The 18216-nt window shown below is 40.6% G+C and overlaps 1 long non-coding RNA gene across 1 annotated transcript in view; it reads left to right on the top strand.

Annotated features, from left to right (window-relative positions):
* The window catches only part of LOC118546571 (uncharacterized), a 112416-nt gene that overhangs the window by 55816 nt on the left and 38384 nt on the right, over window positions 1-18216 (top strand). The gene's annotated exons all lie outside the window — the stretch shown is intronic.

The raw sequence follows: 18216 nt of genomic DNA, 5'->3' as shown, positions 1-18216 counted from the left end.
GTGCCTAATGAATTGTCCTCTCTTGTGCAAAGGACTTCTACTGCAGCAGCAGCTCTGAGCTTAAATGATGGGAAATGGTTCATTTGTCCCATTGAGGAGAAAGAAGACCTCCTATGAAGTCAAGGAATTGGATGAAAATGATGGGTATTCTCTGGGGTGGTTGAAATTAGAGCTCTGTGGTCCGGAAAATAAACTGTGCTTCAGTACAGATACATTTATGGAAACATCAATAAACACTGTGATTAAACTGCAGATAGGATTCCATCAGAGAGAACAATTCAAATGGTATACAAAGTTATTTTAAACCTCTATTCATATTTGCAGGTAAAAATTCCATTTTAATTAACTAGATGGGTTATTTAGATGGTTTTGTTAAATTCAAATTAGGTTAAAGTAAAAACCTTGTGCTGCAGGGTATGGAAAGTTTACTTGTTCCCCTTTTGCTTTGGTGTGCACTCTTTGCAAATAATAGCTTCCTAACACTGAAAGTTTTGATGGGAGCATGGATTCTTTCCTTCCACATGCAATCACTAAGTAGCTATTGTGTGGTGAGCTTTAGGTTTATGTTGAGGAAATCCTGACAGAGTTCTCGCTCCTGAGGAGATTAAAATCTTTTGGAGATTAAAAAAACAGTGTGACAATGACAAGGGCTCCTCTAGAGAGAAAGGCTCAAAGGATGATGGGACCTCAGGGGAGGGGCAATCAGGAGAATGTTCCTGATCTGTGCCCTAGCTCTGTGTCTGGGAGGATGAGTTGGTGAGGGTGACAAGCCATTCTTTGCAGAGAGCCGTGCATGTGCAAAGTTACAGAGATGAGAACATTCGGGAGCTGGGGATGCTGGCTGGAGGGGAGATAGGGACTGGAAAGAGAACCGGGAGGAAAGATGAAGCTGGTATTGTAGGTGGGGTCCAGTCTTAGACTGTCTTGTCCGTCATTCTAAAAGTTTGAAGTTTATTCAGAATGCCGTAGGGGTGCCCCGGAAGGCATTGGGGCGACATGTCAGCACTGGCGGCAGGAGGAGGGGGCAAAAAGATGGGAGTAGAAAGAGTGGGTGTAGATGCACTTAGGTGATAAAGGTTGCATTTTAAATAAAAGCCCTCTGGGCTGCTGGGTGAAGAATGGATTGGATGAGGGTGTGAGCAAGGGCAGTGGGAGGTGGTGGGAGGAGTCTGCGTGAGAGGTGATGGCAGTAACTCAGAGAAGGGAACAGGTTTGAGCAACAGTAAAGTGAAAGAGTTACTGGAACTTGGTGATTGACTCAACGCCAGTGAGTGAGAGAGAGGAGTCTAGAAGACTCACAGATTTAAGGCTTGAGAATCCAGTGGTTTCTTGAATTGAGAGAGGTATACTGGGGGAGGAGAGGGAGTGAGGTAGAAGATGATTTAAGATGACTGCGTTGGGGGAAGAACTGTTGAAATTAGCAGCGCCTGGAATGGTAAGCATCAGCGTTTCCTGATTTCTGCTTTCTGGTACCTGTTCCTGAAACTTTGGTTGTGGTTGTCCTGCCCTGTCTTCCTTTTCTCCCCAGCACCCCCCTTCCTCTCACCTTACACCACTGCTGTTTTCTTTCATCCTTACCTGGCTCTGCTAATGCTTCTTTCTCCGTTCTCTCCAGCCACTCCGCCCCCCCCCCCACCTCCAGCCCACCCTCCACTGAGACTCAGCAAACCCACACACTTATAACAGATAGAACAAATACTGAACCAACATTTTTGTTAAATAGCTTGACTGCTTTGTGGACAGGGATTTGTCAACACATCTGTTCTAAAGGATTTTCTTTTAATAGATTTTTTTTTTTTTTTTTTTTTTTTGTGAAAACCAGATCAGCAAAGCACTGTTACCATGGTCTATCCTTAGAGACCTGGAAATTGCTATACTAAGCAGAACTGATTAAATGGTGTTTTACCTGTTTGGAATGAAACTCAATCTGTTCCCGAAAATTGTTGCCATTACTTGGCTAAAGGTAATTGAGGAGAGGAATATACTATTTGTTGTATTCTGAGATTGAGATCTGTGATCTATGTCTACGGACAATGGGCTCCCTCCTTAACTGGGTAAATGCAAACTGTGAACGTTGAAGGGGACCCGTTCAGAACAGAGGGAACCCTGCCAGAGGGGGCACCAAAGCTGACTATCGGTGGAACTAGGAACACCACCAGGTACAGATCTGGGGCGCAGGTCTAGCGCAAGACAACCTGGACCCAGCATGGATGATCTAGCGCTTCTTAGACATACCATTCATGTGATGCTGTGTAGGGGCCTTGATTACAAATGCAAGAAGAAGTGAAAGATGGATCACCTGGATGTGGAAGTTCTGAAGATGTCTGACCCACAGGGTAAAGGTTATCCTGCCTCGGGAAAGCAGAGGGATAAGGAGAGGCGGCCAGCTCTAACACTCTTAACTGCGGGAAAGCCTCAGCCGAGTCCAGTCTTCACCCAAACACGGACACATCCCCTAGAGGTGGTGGGGTAGGAATTGAGCTTGATCTGTCCAGGCAGCCTGACACAAGCAGATTTAAGAGCAAGGACTCTAGCAGACAGGGTCCAGCTTGGCCCTGCCTCCCTCCCTCGCTTCCCAGCAGTGTAACTTTGAGTAAGTTACTTAACCTCTCCAAGCCTCACTTTCCTCTCCGTATAAGGAGAAGAACGTTACTCATCGCACGGGGTTGTGGTGAAGAGGAACAGCCTCGGTGCTTACCGTGCTTAGCACGTTGCCTGGCATGTAATGAGAGAGAGCTTAATACATGCTAGCTGGTATTCTTAGTGGCTATCTGATGGGGAGATGAAGTTGGAACTAGAGAACTGTAATGAAGGGCTTTGTAAAACAAAGATGTTTTCCTGTCATGGCATTAAGAAGTGGGTCTTTGGGGATTTGGTTACAGTGAATTTGCTACAAGGAATAAGCTTATACTACAAAAGCATTCTTGGGGTTTGTAAAAGTCTTGTTGTTTCCCCTCTGCTCGCGGCTCACTGTGTTCAGCAGTGTTCTGTAAACTGCTGTCATTTTTTTTTTTTATTTTAAAGATTTTATTTATTTATTTGACAGAGAGATAGACAGAAGAGCACAAGCAGAGGGAGTGGCAGAGGGAGAGGGAGAAGCAGGCTCTGCACTGAGCAGGGAACCCGATGCGGGACTCGATCCCAGGACCCTGAGATCATGACCTGAGCCGAAGGCAGATGCTTAACCATCTGAGCCACCCAGGCGCCCTAAACTGCTGTCATTTAAAGTCTGTTTCCGTCTCGATCTCTGATCACCCTTCACCCACAACCAATTACCAACTTGCACAGGGAGTTTCTACAGGACATGTGAAGGGTCTGCCATGGAAGCCAGACTCGTGACTCTGGTTTTCCCCATCTCTGGCCTCTCTTTTTTCCTTTCTTTCTGAACCTGCATTGCCAGGGAAATTAAGCATCTTCTGGAAGAGAATAGAGCCATGGTCCTCAATTCTGGCTGCATCCCGAGCACCTAGAGAGCCGTTAATAAACCATAGATGCCCAGGTGCCTGTCGCTGAACGCACAGAGGGCAGCTTACCTAATTCACTTTAGAACCCCACTGTGATGTCCTTGTCAAATCAGAAGCAGCCAAGGACCACCTACAGTTGTATTAAGCAATCAAGGAAAGTTCTAAGCACCCCGCTGTAGTTACTAGACTCTACACGTGCCTCTCAGACCTAGCGCACCCATATATGAATCCGTCCTGTTTGGACGTTACCTCTCCAGTACAGTACTTCCTGCTTCATCCATGACCTCTCTCTGTCAATTGCATTGGTCTTTGACTCAAACTTTTCCCTTTGCTCTTGTGCAAATGTATCGAATGGGAGGAATGTAAGATATGTGTTTTCCCTCTAATGTGGATAACTCTTTAAAACAGGCTTACACCAAAACTTTCTTCCATATCTGAAATAAATCTGCGAGGAGTTAACTGGGCAGAGAGGAGATGATCTCCTGTCTGCATTTCTCCTGGAAGATTTCCCCTTATTGGTCAGAAGCCTTTTTCTCTGTGGCAGTTTACTGTTTCAAGCTATCAAAGGCATGCCCCTCCTCCACCCCCAAACTAACAGCCTAGGTTACAGCCTGTTCCCTTGGGAGGAAAGCATGCCTCACTGGGGCCCTGCCTTTTAACACTTAATGCCAACATCTATTAAAGCTAGGGCTGCTTCCTCCCTGTGAAGTTTATTCACAGGTAAATTTTAAGGTTACAATGTTTTTATCAGTACTAATTTGAAGGTTGTCATTTTTTTCATAGATTATGTTGCATTTCCTTCTTTGGTCCAAATTAAAACAGACTTGTGAGCATTTCTCAAAAAAATGTTCCTTCATTCCAGGGTGTTTATAAGTGTTACCGAAAAAGGAAAATGCTTCCTGGTGAACAAAACTTGGGGAAATACTAGAAGTACAAGTTGGTTTCTCCTCTATAGAAGCATTTAACATGGTAATATTCATCGTGTACGCAGTATTTTCCCATAAAACTGTTTTTATTCACAAGGCATCTCTCAGGACTAGGTTTTGGGGAAAATGCTTTGGGCAATGGTGTCCTAAATTTCTTAAACAAGAACCGTGGAGCAGAGAAGAGAGAAGAGACATATCTTGAAACAAAAACTGATACACATGATCTGACATGTCCTCAGATAATAAGACAATTTGAAATTGGATCTGCCTCAAATAATTCAGAACTTTGGATCAATGTGTACCTCATGCCATGAGGGTGATGGGGTTTAGCACAGCCTTTCCCAGGCAGCCTCCAGGAAACAAGGGTCTTCGATGTTGTCCTCAGTTGGTGACATCATCAAAAAAAGTGGGTGCACAGTACTGAAAATGGGGTGATCCAGACCAGTCTCCTAATCCTAGCACCATTGCCCTGGGAGTGGAGATTTGGAACAGAAACCATGGGGCCTTTCAAAAATAGGCATGCCGTGCAATTGCATCGGAGATAAGTGGGCAAGACGTCAAGTGTGGGACAGCTCTTGTGGTTGGTGCTGCTCAGTGGACGGGCAGAATTATTGGGTCATCTCCTTGGTTAGTATCAGTGCAGCCAGCTATTAAGAAGGAATTACATTCCTGTTGTTCCTGTTCAAAGCATCCACTGATTCACTCCATAAATACTTATTGGATGCCTGCAAAGTAGTAGGTGCTCTTCTGGTCACGTGGGCTAGAGGACTGACAAAATAGATCAAGTCCCTGAACTAATAGGTTTACTGTCTAATTTAATCTTTACAATGCCCCCACTTAATAGGTGAGAAAACTATTCTAAGAGATTTTAAGAGATGGAGACTGTAGATTTTCAAGTCTGGAAGGTACTTTAGAAAACATTTTGAGTCAAACTCGGCATTTGACTCATGAAGAAATATGTTTAAAGGGTGACTCTTTTTGATTGAAAGAAGTGAAGTGACAGCTAGGACCGAAAGCCAGGTCTTCTACCTTGCAGCTCTGGCCTCCGCCTGTTGTCATATGCTGCTTAGAAAATTGATGTGGCTGTGTATGAGGCAGGCATTCAGCTGAGGTGTGACTCTCAGAGAGTGGGCACATTCTCTGCCCTAACACAGTCGGAATTTGACACTGTCAGCTCAAGCTGCTAACTGAAAATCCAAAAGCAGCAGTGGCTTAAGGACCATGCCAAACAGTATTTCTCAGGGTAAAGAGGGAAAGGGACCCCCATTAACTGAGAAGGATGAGATAAATGGTCCCAGAACTCTTACTTGCATCTTGCTGGATTATGAAAGCTCAGCGGATGTGCTCCGATTTAAACTTGGCCAGACGCTGGGCGATGAACTTTCATGACACAGGAGGTTGGTATTGTAATCCTTGTAGGTTCTCCGTGAGAAGATGGAACTCTTATATGTCATTACACGTAAGGAAGCGATTTAAGGACCATATTTCTGTTACAAACCATATTAGAAATAATTATTTCATTCCCCCTTGATTGCAGCACTAAATCTAGGAATGTCGAGGGAGAGAATGTACTTCACGGAAAGCAGTAAACTTTGTCAAAAAAACCCCTTAATTGGTAAAAATGTATCAAAGAAGGCATATAAAACAAACAGCACACATTTCACATTTCAATTTTTTATTTGAGTTATCTAAATGGATGTTAGATCGACTGATTGATTTCATGCATGAAAGGGCGATTAGATGACTATTAATCAACAGACATGTATTAAGTATCTACTGTGCAAAGCATCATTAGATAGTAAGAAATACAAAGATGAATAAATCCTGACCCCTGAGAGATGATAAATGCTACAGTACAAGGATGAAAACTGTCATGTTCATTAGAGAAGTATGACATGTTCAGGAGAACAAAACTATTTCTCACTATGGGAATTATAATCAGAAAATAGTGAGCAAACATTTGTTGCCTATGAGAATGTTTGGCCTTAAGAACCTGGTGAGGAATATGCCACCAAAATTACGGAATTTTGTGATTTACCTTTTGGAAACTGAATTTGGTATGGATGATATGATTCAAACTACCCTTTGCAGTATGATCTATAATAATGGCTGTTATTTTTTGAGATGATGTTATATTGGCCCGGATCCTTCCGAAGTCGGTTCTGACATTTATAAGGGGAGCAGTTAGCTCCTTTGCAGACAGCAAGCTCACCATCCTTGCATACTTGTATCTAAAATAGTCCTAAAATTCTCTTTATTGCCACTACACTGTTTCCCAAAATGAAGCATGAGATCATGGTAGTATTTAGTTATTGGTTCAGTTTCCTGTCTTCTTAGATCTTTTTAAAGCTCCTACGTCCTTAGAGAATGACCTCCTAGCTTAATGTCTGATCATGTGACCAGCTATTTACAAAGTACTGCTGTTCTAATTTGATTCCTTTTGATAACATAAAAGAACATTTAGTTGTATGGTCTGTGGTGAGTATAATTTATTTCATACTCTCAGAGTCTTCTGAGACTGCAATGGCAGAAAGCAGACCAACTAAATAGTAACATTCTATGAGAAATTAAATCAGCCTTTCTGTAAAGGAATTTCTTCCATTTCCCCTTATTGATTATATAGTTCTAAATGAAATAGATAAAAAAATTCAGCCAGTGAATGCCAAGCCATGCTTTGTCAACTTTATTATAAAAAGATGTTAAATGTCTATGGATCACAGACATCACATCTTATTTGCATAGGAATACATACACTTTAAGACAAATTTTAAAAAATTTTCACTGAGTATTTGTAGTCTTAGTTACTAAAATTCTTATCCTAGAACTCATGGCTGAAGGTTCCTTTAAGGCGAGCTTGTTAAATACCAGTCCCCAACTTTATTGCAAACCTATTATGCATACATAATGCATTCCACACTCCTGCAAGATGCAAGTCACTACTCCCCAGTAACATTCTTACACACAACCTTCCTTTTTTGTTTTTTCTTTGTAGGGATGAAATATCCTCCTGAGTTTGCATTATCTTGTTTCGTGAAAATTTGTGAATTTTACCTATGACCTTAGAGAACTGGTTGTGATTTTATTGAGAAAAATGTAGCACATTATTCTTATGCAAGCCTCCATGAGTGGCTATTTTTGTTCTCCGTTCTCAACAGGAACAAGTAAATATTGCAGTATGAGTTATTTTTAAAGGCTTTTAAATAGTGTTTGTTATTTCAAGGCATTAACGAGTAAAACTTCTTAGAAAATACTGGTCAGTTGTGTTTATTGCCTTATGTCAACACGCTTGTCATTTTGAGAAAGTGTCATAATCCTAGAGGAAGATGGTTCGCAGTCCTTAAGTGTGACTCTAATCTGAGAAGTGTTCTGTGTGTATCCCTGCATATCTCTCAACGGATCTGTGGCCGCACATCTGTAAACATCTTGCTTCTCATAGCAGAGCACACGCATGTGGGAAGACTCAGATTCTTTTCTTTGGCAGTGTATTTGCTAATTGAGTAGTGAATATGAAAGAATGGATGGGTCCACATCCATCTATTTTTTTTCCTCTCTGTAGTTTTCATATTGTTCACCTATTTAGGGTAAGCCAGTTTTACTGAGTGGGATGGACTGAACACAAAGATCTGGATTCCAGGCCTGGACTTGCCCACAAGCAGTTATCGGACCTTGACTGTAAACTTCTTGAGCCCCAGTGTCCTCAGGGTGTGGAGGGAGAGATTTGCAAACTGCTGGTTCATGGCTTAAAGCTAACATGCACAGGTGTTTTGCGTGGGCCACTTACCGCTATAAAAGTCAGGAGATTTTACATATGATTTCTAGCATAAAATGGGAAGATCTGGCAACATGGGGCCTGCATTCTCAAACAGCACCAGTTTTCTGGGCCCTGTATGTTCCTCAGTTTGCTATCCTTACACTTGATCAGGTTTTGTTCCCTTGATCCTCTAAAACGGTGTGATTCTTTAGGCTTTGTTTCAAGAAACATTGTGGGAAAAATTTAGTTCCTTTTAAAATTCATTAGACACATTACCTTCTTTTCTACCTTATGAAAACTTAGTTTTCCTCTGGTTCCTTTCTGACCCAACGCTGACAAAGGAAACAGTATGCCACCTGTGTATGTTCTGTTCTGCCTGGATATGGCTTGTCCTTCTCTGCCTCCTCTTTAAGGACAATGGTTGGGGAGTAACCTCGGCTTTCTTTTTTTCATACCATTTAACTTTTCTCCTTCCGTAATTTTACTTCCAGATGTATAATGTAAAATAATTTATCATTGCTTCTGTGGAAATTAGAGAAACAATGCCTTTCTACTCATGAAATGCAGAAAGTATGTGGAACTGAGAACGGAATAGTAAATCTCACTTTCTGAGGTTGTGCTTGTTCACATTTTTTTGGTTACCACACTGTATCTAATCAGATTCTTGCAAAGCAATGCTATGCATGCAACAATTCTCCTGTAACTCTCTTCGGAGATGGAGTCCAGCTGCTGTGGTAAGGGTTAGTTGCTTCTTATGGCTTGGGATCATCTTTCATTAACGATCACAGATGGTCATATATCCATCTTAGTACAAGAACTGATATAAGCTTTGGTCAGCAAAGGAGGACTGCATGACCACAAAGAGCTTCTTTAAGCGCAACATCCCTGAATCATGTCCAGTGGTCATGTATCCCCATGACCAGATTCTTGAATCCCCATCCCAGATTCTTGGAGAGAATCAATATAGTCAGTACAAATCTAGGGTAATAAGATAACTTTGGATCTATAGGGGGGGATCTATAGGGGGGCGGGTGGAGAGTGATCAATGAAATACATTTATTTTTAATTGTTTTATTAAGAGTTGAATTTATACAGAAAAAGCAGTTAATATTAGAGAGATGGTTTAGAGAAAGACAATGCTTATTTGTTAAAATAAAGCCTTGGTTTCTTATTCGGTTCTTACAACATGGCCACTCTTCAATAGTTTTAGAGCAAAACTAATGTTGCTTATTGTCAAATGTGATCCTTGAGCTTGGTTATTGACAGCTAAGGACCATCTAAAGATAATACACGTTTTGCAAGATGATTCTCTTTCACCTGCTGATTAAATTGTGAAAAATCTGAGCCCAAATGCAAATTTCCCTTCTCCTGTTTTACTAGATAGGCTCCCAGGACTAGACTAGAGGTAATACAAATTAGAGAATTTCCACCAGTTGACTCAGGAAAATAGCTAGCTTGAAAAATAAACCTCTCAGCGGTGAGGTTCTGCAGAAAAATACAAAAGTAGGAGCTTTGATTCAGTTAAGGAGCATTGGGGGCAGAAAGATTCCTTTTCTGGAATTGGGTAGAGTTATTACTCAATGTATGGAGCAGATTGACCAGATTCTCAATTTGTGAGCTTATTCTCTGGTTTTCCTCCTCATCTCTTGTTTGGCTTCCCTTTGCTCAGTGTTGACTGCTGAAAGTGAGAACACCTTAGGGTAGACCCTCCACCTCTGCTTTTACAGAATGCATTTCCCTGAGTCCCTCACTGGGAAATGCATTCCAAAATAATGTTGGAAGCATAAGGGGGTGCATTTTGTGAGGCACACAGGCAGTGAATAACTTGGGTAGAAAAGGCTGGTGATCTCTGCTTCATTTCTGACTAAACCTTTTAAGAACTCCATGGAAAGTGGGTAGAATATTTTGAGTATCTTGTTATGAACACTCAGACATGAGTCCACAGAAGATGAAGATGTCTGGAAGAAGGCATTTTTGTGGATGTTAATCTCAAGCTTTTTCATATCCAGTCATGATTTGACTCTGGAAGTTCCTTAATAATATAAAGAATTTGGTAAAATTTTATAGCAAGTTGCTCCCTGTTGTCTTTGGAGACCTCATGATTTGCCGTAGGATTATCATCTGCCAAACTGTTCAGGGAGGGTAACAATCAGTCCTGGGCAAACACTTAAAAATGCTTTATTAATTAGCAATTTAAAAAATTGAAGGGGGACTGAATACTATTTTATAAGCGTCATTTGTACTTAAGTTTGAAAGGGGACTTGGGGGCAGATGGACTAACACCTTTATTTTACAGATGAGAAAACTGAGGACCAAGGAATATAAATGCCATAATTTAGGTTACATAACTTCTTAGCTGCAGAACCAGAATGAATTCTTGATTCCCAGCCCAAGGCTTTGTTATTAGGGCATGCTGCCTTAGATTTTCCCACCAGATCAAGCTGCTGGCTTGGGTAGAATTCTAATAATTGATATTTCATTTTTGATAAAAGTTTGTTTTGTGAAGCCTGCATCACATTATGTCCTTTCAGCACTGTAAAAAGGAGCTTAATTTGAATGTCCTCGTAGCATACTGCACCGATGAAGCGTACGAGCTTAGCCAGCACAGTATTATCACCAGGCTCCAAGAACACTGTGTAACTTTTCCCACCTGATGCTAGCCCCTATCTGTCATGTTCAGCTTCAGTTTTGAAAAGCTGCCCAATTCCTCCTGTATCTGACTAATCTTACAGAAAGATACTGCCTTTAGTGTATGGTGATTTTCAAGGAATCCTCCCCACCAAACCTGCTTCAGATTAATGCACATAAGTAGATGGAGTTATTTGTTCCATAGAAAACATCGGCATAAATAACAAAAACATAAATAACAAATTAGTTGACCGTTATGTTGAGACATCTAAGTTTACATAAAAATTGCTATTGTGCTAAATCATGGAGCCAAAGCCAAGTATGTATATGAGACCTAGCCTTTGGATTTCTTAAGCTGTCTGTTGAATGTTAGGCATCTTGAAATTGTCACAATTGTCATTTTGGATGTCCAACTTATCTCTCTCTCTCTCTTTTTTTTCCTAATATTTATAAAGTCGGACTGCTCAGTGGGAAAAAAGAAATCTTTCTTAAGAAAGGAAGGGTGGAGATCTGAACATGGAGAAAGTCCATCTGAAAATATCTGTGACTCAAAGACTATCTTTGAGTATTATTTCTGGGCCTGAGTGAGCTTCATGGGTTTTGGGTGCCACAAAAGTCATGGTCTGGTTGAAGGAAAAGGTAGTGATGGAGGATTAAAACAAACAACAAACAAACAAATAAACAAAAAACAAAGGAGAGAGTAAAAAGAGAGAATGGGAGTGGCAGAGTAGTCCCAGAAATGGTTCTAAATATGTATGTATGTGCTGTGTTCTCTTATTCTTGGTTTTTTTTTTTAAAAAACAGCTTTATTGAGTTATAATTTATTTGTCTCAAACTTCATCTATTGCACTTGAACAATTCAATAATTTTAAGTACTTTGTCATTTAAATCTCTCACTTGGCCTCCATTGTGTCTAATGAGAGGTGAGTCATTAATTGCATTGTTCTCTTTTCCTCTCTGTTCTTCAGATTGGATAATTTCTATGGATCTATTGTCAAATTCCCACATTTTTCTTCCATATTACATTTTCAGGTGAAACCTGTTTGTGAAGTTTTCATTTCAGTTATTGTACTTTTCAACTCTAGAATTTCCATCTAGTTCTTTTTATAATTTGTGTCTCTTTATTGAGATTCTCTATTTGCTGAAACATTGTCATCATATTTTCCTTTAATTCTTGTTTCTTTTCATTCTTTAAATATATTTATACCACTTGTGAGTCTTTGTCTGCTAAGTCCAAAACATCTGGATTCCCTCAGATGTAATTTCTATGGACTACTTCCCCCTTACCCTCCCTGCTGCAAGTATGGGTCATAATTTCTTATTTCTTTGCACATATCATAATTTCTTTGTTGACTATTGGACATTTTATTTATTTATTTTTTTTTTAAAGATTTTATTTATTTATTTGACAGAGAGAGACACAGCGAGAGAAGGAACACAAGCAGGGGGAGTGGGAGAGGGAGAAGCAGGCTTCCTGCGGAGCAGGGAGCCCAATGTGGGGCTCGATCCCAGGACCCTGAGATCATGACCGAGTTGAAGGCAGACGCTTAACGACTGAGCCACCCAGGCGCCCGACTATTGGACATTTTAGATAATCTCTTTTAGCAGCTCTGGATTCTGACTTTTTTCCCCTGATGGACTTGTTTTTTGTTGAATAACTTGCCTGGTCTACATCTATGAAGTTTCTCTCTTCTGCAGGGTGTGGCCCTTGGTGCCTCTACTCTTTCTTTCCTCCTCTCCTTCTCCCCTTCCTCTTCTTCCTCCTCCTCCTCTTCCTTCTTCTTCTCCTCCCTGTTTTTATTTTTCAGTCTGACTTTCTAGGGTTCATCTCTATCAGGAGGAAAGAGAGTTCAATTCTGGCATATGCCTACGAAGCTTAGGGTTAGCCAACAATTGGTCAGAGGTTGTGCTCAAACACCTGGAATCAGTATGGCTTCCATCATCTACTGATGGATCTGGGTAGGCCCGGGAGTGTATTCAAACTTCAGGTCACTTTCAAGTCTGCATCATCTTTTGCTTTCTGCTGACCTCTTTTGAATCTCCTTTTCATGTGCCCAGACTCAGCTCTGTCCACTAGGAACAGTGTAGGCGGCTGTGTATGTGCACAGCCTCTGGTCAATTCAGGATATTTGAAGAGTTTATCACATCCCCTATGGAGGTCTCATTTTCCCATAACTATCAGTTTAAACTCTGGCTGGTCCCCCAGTCCAGTGCTTGCCCCAAACAGGCCAGCAACCTGAGGCTAATGGAGCCCTGGCCCTCCCTTGCCACCAGATCTCCTCTTTAACTGATGATGCTCCAAATCAAGTGAACCCCCTCCAGCAGCAGCAGCAGCAGCAGCAGCGACAGCTTCTAATTCTCACGGCCTGCCCCACTCAGGCTGAGAACTGAGGAGAGATGATTGCAGCCTTGGGCAAGACGCCACGGACTTGTGCTGTTCTTACCCAAAGTTTAGTAGTTGTCATGAATAAATGCTTCTCAGTTTGTTCTATGTCTTTGGTCAAATTCCAGGGTGCTGAGATGATTGGTTTTGACGATTTTGTCCAGCTTTATAGTTGCTTTTGGAAGAGAGGATTTTTTTGACTTTTTAAAAAATTCTTGACTTATTTTATTCTGTCATGGTGGAAGTTGGAAGTCTCTTAAACTTCATTCTAATGACAATATCTTCATTGAAGATAAGTGGCCCATACCCTTTGCATGTGGATATAAAAGCTCAGCACATGTTCCAAAGGACATGCACTATATTTGATAGTATGTCCCAAACCAGGAAATACTCCATCCATTGCCCATCTTTTAAGAAGCAGACAGGTTTGAGGGTCCACCCACACCTCTGCCTCTATTTCCTTGTGAATGAACACTGAGCCTTTTCATTTCTGAGTGCTGATAACGAAGGTGCAGAGGATGATTCTTCTCCTTGGCAATAATAGCAGTCACTTAGTTGCAGGTTGGGAGAGTGACAATGGAAGGGCTTTATCTTTCTGCCTTCTTAGTGATAAATATTTGAAGAGTAATAAGAATGTCTACCATTTAGTGAGAGCTTACTATGTGCCGGATACTTTGTTAAGCATTTCACAATTTTGTGTATCTTTATCTCCATTGTAAGACTGAGAAAAGTTAAGTAACTTGCCTGAGGCCACTCAGCCTGCAAGTTGTGGAGAAAGGATTCAAATCCAGGTCAGCTGGATACCTAATTCCATGTTACTAATGACCAGGCTATAATACTCCTTTGAGGCATCACTACTCCCAGACATCAAGCCAACAAATTAGGTTCACACTTGTTTTGAGAGACTGGCTTTCAATAAGGCGGCATTGCTGATGATCTGCCCGTGGTGATTCTTGTCTGTTTCAACTGAAATCTTCCTTCTCCAGCCCTTCTTTACTGGCTCACTAAATTTAGTTGTAAGTTGGGTAATGGAGGAGGGGGTTCAAGGAATTGTGCTTAACAATGTATTATTTTTCTAAATCTTTAATTTTCTCAACTGAAGGGTACATCTTGTCTCAGGCTGGATCCCCCGGGAAGTGGCATCTAAAATGGAGATAAGTATACAAGAGATTTATTAGGGAGTGCTCTTGGGATCAACACATTAAAAGGGAATGGAAGGAGGCAGAACTGGGCGGAGGAAAGAAATGGAGCCATGGAGGAATTTCAACAGAGTTCTCACACAGCCCTGGTTCTGAAGCTAGGATCACCTTTTTAGAGTTCATGGGTAGTGGCTGGGCCTTTTGTACCCACAAAGATCTATCACTGGGTATGGGCCACCCTGGGAGGACAGGGTGCGGTTTGGGGTGAGGCAGCACTCCCAAAGCGGGGACTGACCACTGAGAGTTATCAGCCAACAGCACCTGCTCCCAGCTGGGGAAATACATCTTTTGTTCCTTAAGGAAGATCTGAGCAGTTTATTGGAGTGCCCAGCACAACTGTTTATATGCATACATTTTTTTTTCTGTAATTATTATTATTTCTTTAATTTGGCAAAATTGTTTATTGGGAAAAGGATTTTTTCTTTTTGTTGAGATATAACTGACATAATATTGTATTCATTTTAGGTGTACATTAGAATGATTTGATATATGTATCATAGTTCTTTATTCTTTCACTTATTCAAGGAACATAATTTTAAGTGTGAAAGTTTTACACGGGCACTGTATGAGAGGCTGAAGATATGACAATGAAAAATATCTACAAAGTTCCTGTTCTTATAATGTTTATAGCTTGGGGGAGGCTATTTGTATTTAATTTTCTTCCTTGAAGTCTCTTGTTTAATCAGAAATTGGTTCTAGGTCAGTAACTCAATGTGGCCTAATTTAAGCCAATTTTAATCTCTCATCCAAGCCTTAAGCACTTAGTTGTTGTTTCCCAAATCCTTTTAAATTAGAGGATATCTTTCTTAGAATTATACGAGACAATGTTTAGAAGTTTTTACCATTCGTAAAGTTACAATTCCCAGTTTAATGGACTGTAAGCTGAGGGAAAGGAGCCTCTGTTTTTTTTTTAAAAAAAGGCATTAAAAATTAATTATAATTTTTGACAGAAAGTGGTGATAGCAGCAGTTGAATTTGTTGCTCAAGATTACCCTAGCTTCTTAGTGTTATCCTATTATCCTTAAAAGAGAAATAGTGTGTTTTAATTGTAATTACTTTTGATAATTTTTTTTTTTACCCTAGGAGGTAAATTATTAATTAGGGTGTGCATTATAAATTACTTTTTTATTAGGTGATTTCTGTCTGACAATAGTTTCTAGTTTTTTTTTAATTAAACTATGTCTCTAGGATTTATTATTAATAGCTTTGGGTTCTATTAAGAGGGAGGCTAATCCGATTTCTACCTTATGACTCCACATACAACTGGAAAAATGATTCTGCCCAGCTGAGATAACTGGTGAATTACGTGTGGCTAATACGAATGGCTCTGCATGAGGATTCCTTTTTATTTTTTAATTTTATTTATTATTGTTTTTTAAGAGATTTTATTTGCTTATTTGTCAGAGAGAGAGAGAGAGCACAAGCAGAGGGAGAAGCAGGCTCCCTGCTGAGCAGGGAGCCTGATGTGGGGCTCGATCCCAGGACCCTGGGATCATGACCTGAGCCAGAGGCAGATGCTTAACTGACTGAGCCACCCAGGCGTCCCGAGGAATCATTTCTAAATTAATATTTCCTTTCACTTTTTTTCTCCATGGTATTTCACTATAGATTTTAAGTTAATTTGCCTCACCATTACACGTGTCAGGAGAAATAGCTCTTTAAAGAACTAATCCGGGCATAAAAGGAAATCAGGGAGAGAACAAGAAAACTCAATGTAGAATCAAATCTAAGTGATAAAACAAATAAATGAATAGACCACTAATAATGTTACCATTTGTGTATAAATGGGCTACCTTGCCTAAACTGAATACTAAGACTTTTTTTTCCCTGAAATTTCATAGGTGTAAGTGGAAAAACACAAAACAAGACAAGTACGAACAGTAAAAACCTCCAACAACAAAACTGCTCTTAAAATAGGACTATTTAAAAGTATAAATTAGCTTTTTCTTCAGTTTACCTTTTGAGCAACCAATCTTTTGTTTTGAGAAAACTCTTTGAACAAATGGGGTCTTAGAGGACTATATATTTCATATAGGTCTGGGACAGCACCTCATAACCAAGCTATTATTTCTACACCTAAGTAGATAAATAAAGACCATATGCAGCTGCAGTCTGTTCAGGTCAGGTTTGCTGCCTAATGAGTCAGCCCCAAACTTAGGAAAACAACATTTGGTTTTTAGAGATCTTTGGATTTCAGAATTGGGTAAGAGATTATGCACCTGTGCTAAGGAGGTGCCTTTCTATCACTAGAAACCTCACGTCATTTACTCCCAGGGAAATATTCTGAGACCTCATCACTTAAATAATTGAACTAACCTAGGAGGAAAGTGAAGGCTTTTGACGTGGGTGCAGGTGCTCTTCTTCTTTGTTTGGGGGGTAGGTAGGGATAGGGTCTCAAGCCTCAGAGTTGGCTTGTACCCTCACTCCCTAAACGAAGCCTGCATGTTTCCGTCTCAGTCCTCTATTAGGTTTCCTACTCAGAGAAGAACTCTCCCAAGAAGTAGATTGGTTTGTGCTGCAACAGCGGGACCCTCAGCAACCTTTTAATCCTTTCTTCTTTAGTGTGAGAGGACAGCCAAGGAACACAGAAATCTAGCAGCATGAAAAAGAAAGACCAAGATAAACAAAAAGTGAAACCTGAAGGAAACCTCGATCATTTAGGAAACAGAATAAAACTTTAAAAGAAAAATACTCATAGTCAAGAAAATATTACATAAAATAAGATCAATCAGGGAAGTAAGAGCTCTTAAAGAATACAAATATTATTGCCTATATGAAAAGGATGTAATGCAAGAGCTGGAAAGTGAAGTAGAGGACATCTACTGGAATGTGAAGCAGTAATACAAAGAAATGGAACAGATAAAAATGCGTGAGATAAGGGGCCAAACCAGGAGGTCCAGCATCTTCGGAGAAAAAGAACAGGGAAAGTGAAGGGGAGGAAACAATCAAAGCAGTAAGAGAGAATAGTTTTCCAGAGTCAGCTTGAAAGGGCCTACTCAGTGAATGAAGAAAGTCTGTGTCTAGAGTACTTTAGGAGGGCAAAGAGGAAGAGTGAGGCCTGGAGTCTTGTCTTTGAAGAGCCCAGTAGTAGGCAGTAGTTAGACCTGGCCCTTTCGGTGGATTGTTCTGAATCTAGAGTGAATTACGATTTCTTTCTCTCTATCATTCTGACCAAGTGGTGGTGGTAGTGGTGGTGGGGTGAGAGAGAGAGAGTCTAGGAAAGCACAAAATGTTAGATTCAGACCCTGCTAGCATTTATTAAGGCACTTAAAAAAAGAGCTTTGAGTGCCCTTATTAATTCAAGAGTACAGGGAAAAAACAGATTACTACATAGAATGTACTCATGGTCTCATTTGCTTGTATAGGCATGCAAGCTTAGAAAGTAATCTAGAAGGCTATATATATCCCATCTCTGGATGGTGGGATGATGGGTGATTTTTATTTTCTTCTTTATAATTTCCTATATTTTATGAAATAAGTTTGTATTTGTTTTGGAAATAAAAATACTAAACTTGCTTCCATGTGTGGAGGGTAGGGTGGGGAACTTTCTGTATGTAAATTGCAAATTCTCTTGGGAGAAGAAGGTGAAAACTTGAGGAGAGTAGCCTGTGAAGGTAGGAGTAGGAGATATCCCTCTGGGTGCTGAGAAGGAAGGCCTGGAGCAGGAGAAACTGTGCAGACGGGGAAGGTTGTAAACCCCCAAAGGTTAAGCTAAAGATAAGCTTCATCTACCTTGTGGTTCATGCAAGACCCGTCTTAACAAATTTCTGAACTGAGATAAATAATTTTCTTACACTGACGACTTGTTGCTTGAGGGCGGATGCTATCCAAGATTATCTACAAGGGGCAGAAGAAACAGAACCAG

Source organism: Halichoerus grypus, chromosome 4 (genome assembly GCF_964656455.1).
Source record: "Halichoerus grypus chromosome 4, mHalGry1.hap1.1, whole genome shotgun sequence".
Classification (NCBI taxonomy): Eukaryota; Metazoa; Chordata; class Mammalia; order Carnivora; family Phocidae; genus Halichoerus; species Halichoerus grypus.
The sequence above is the reverse complement of the archived record's forward strand: the minus strand, read 5'-3'. Positions and strand labels throughout refer to the sequence as shown.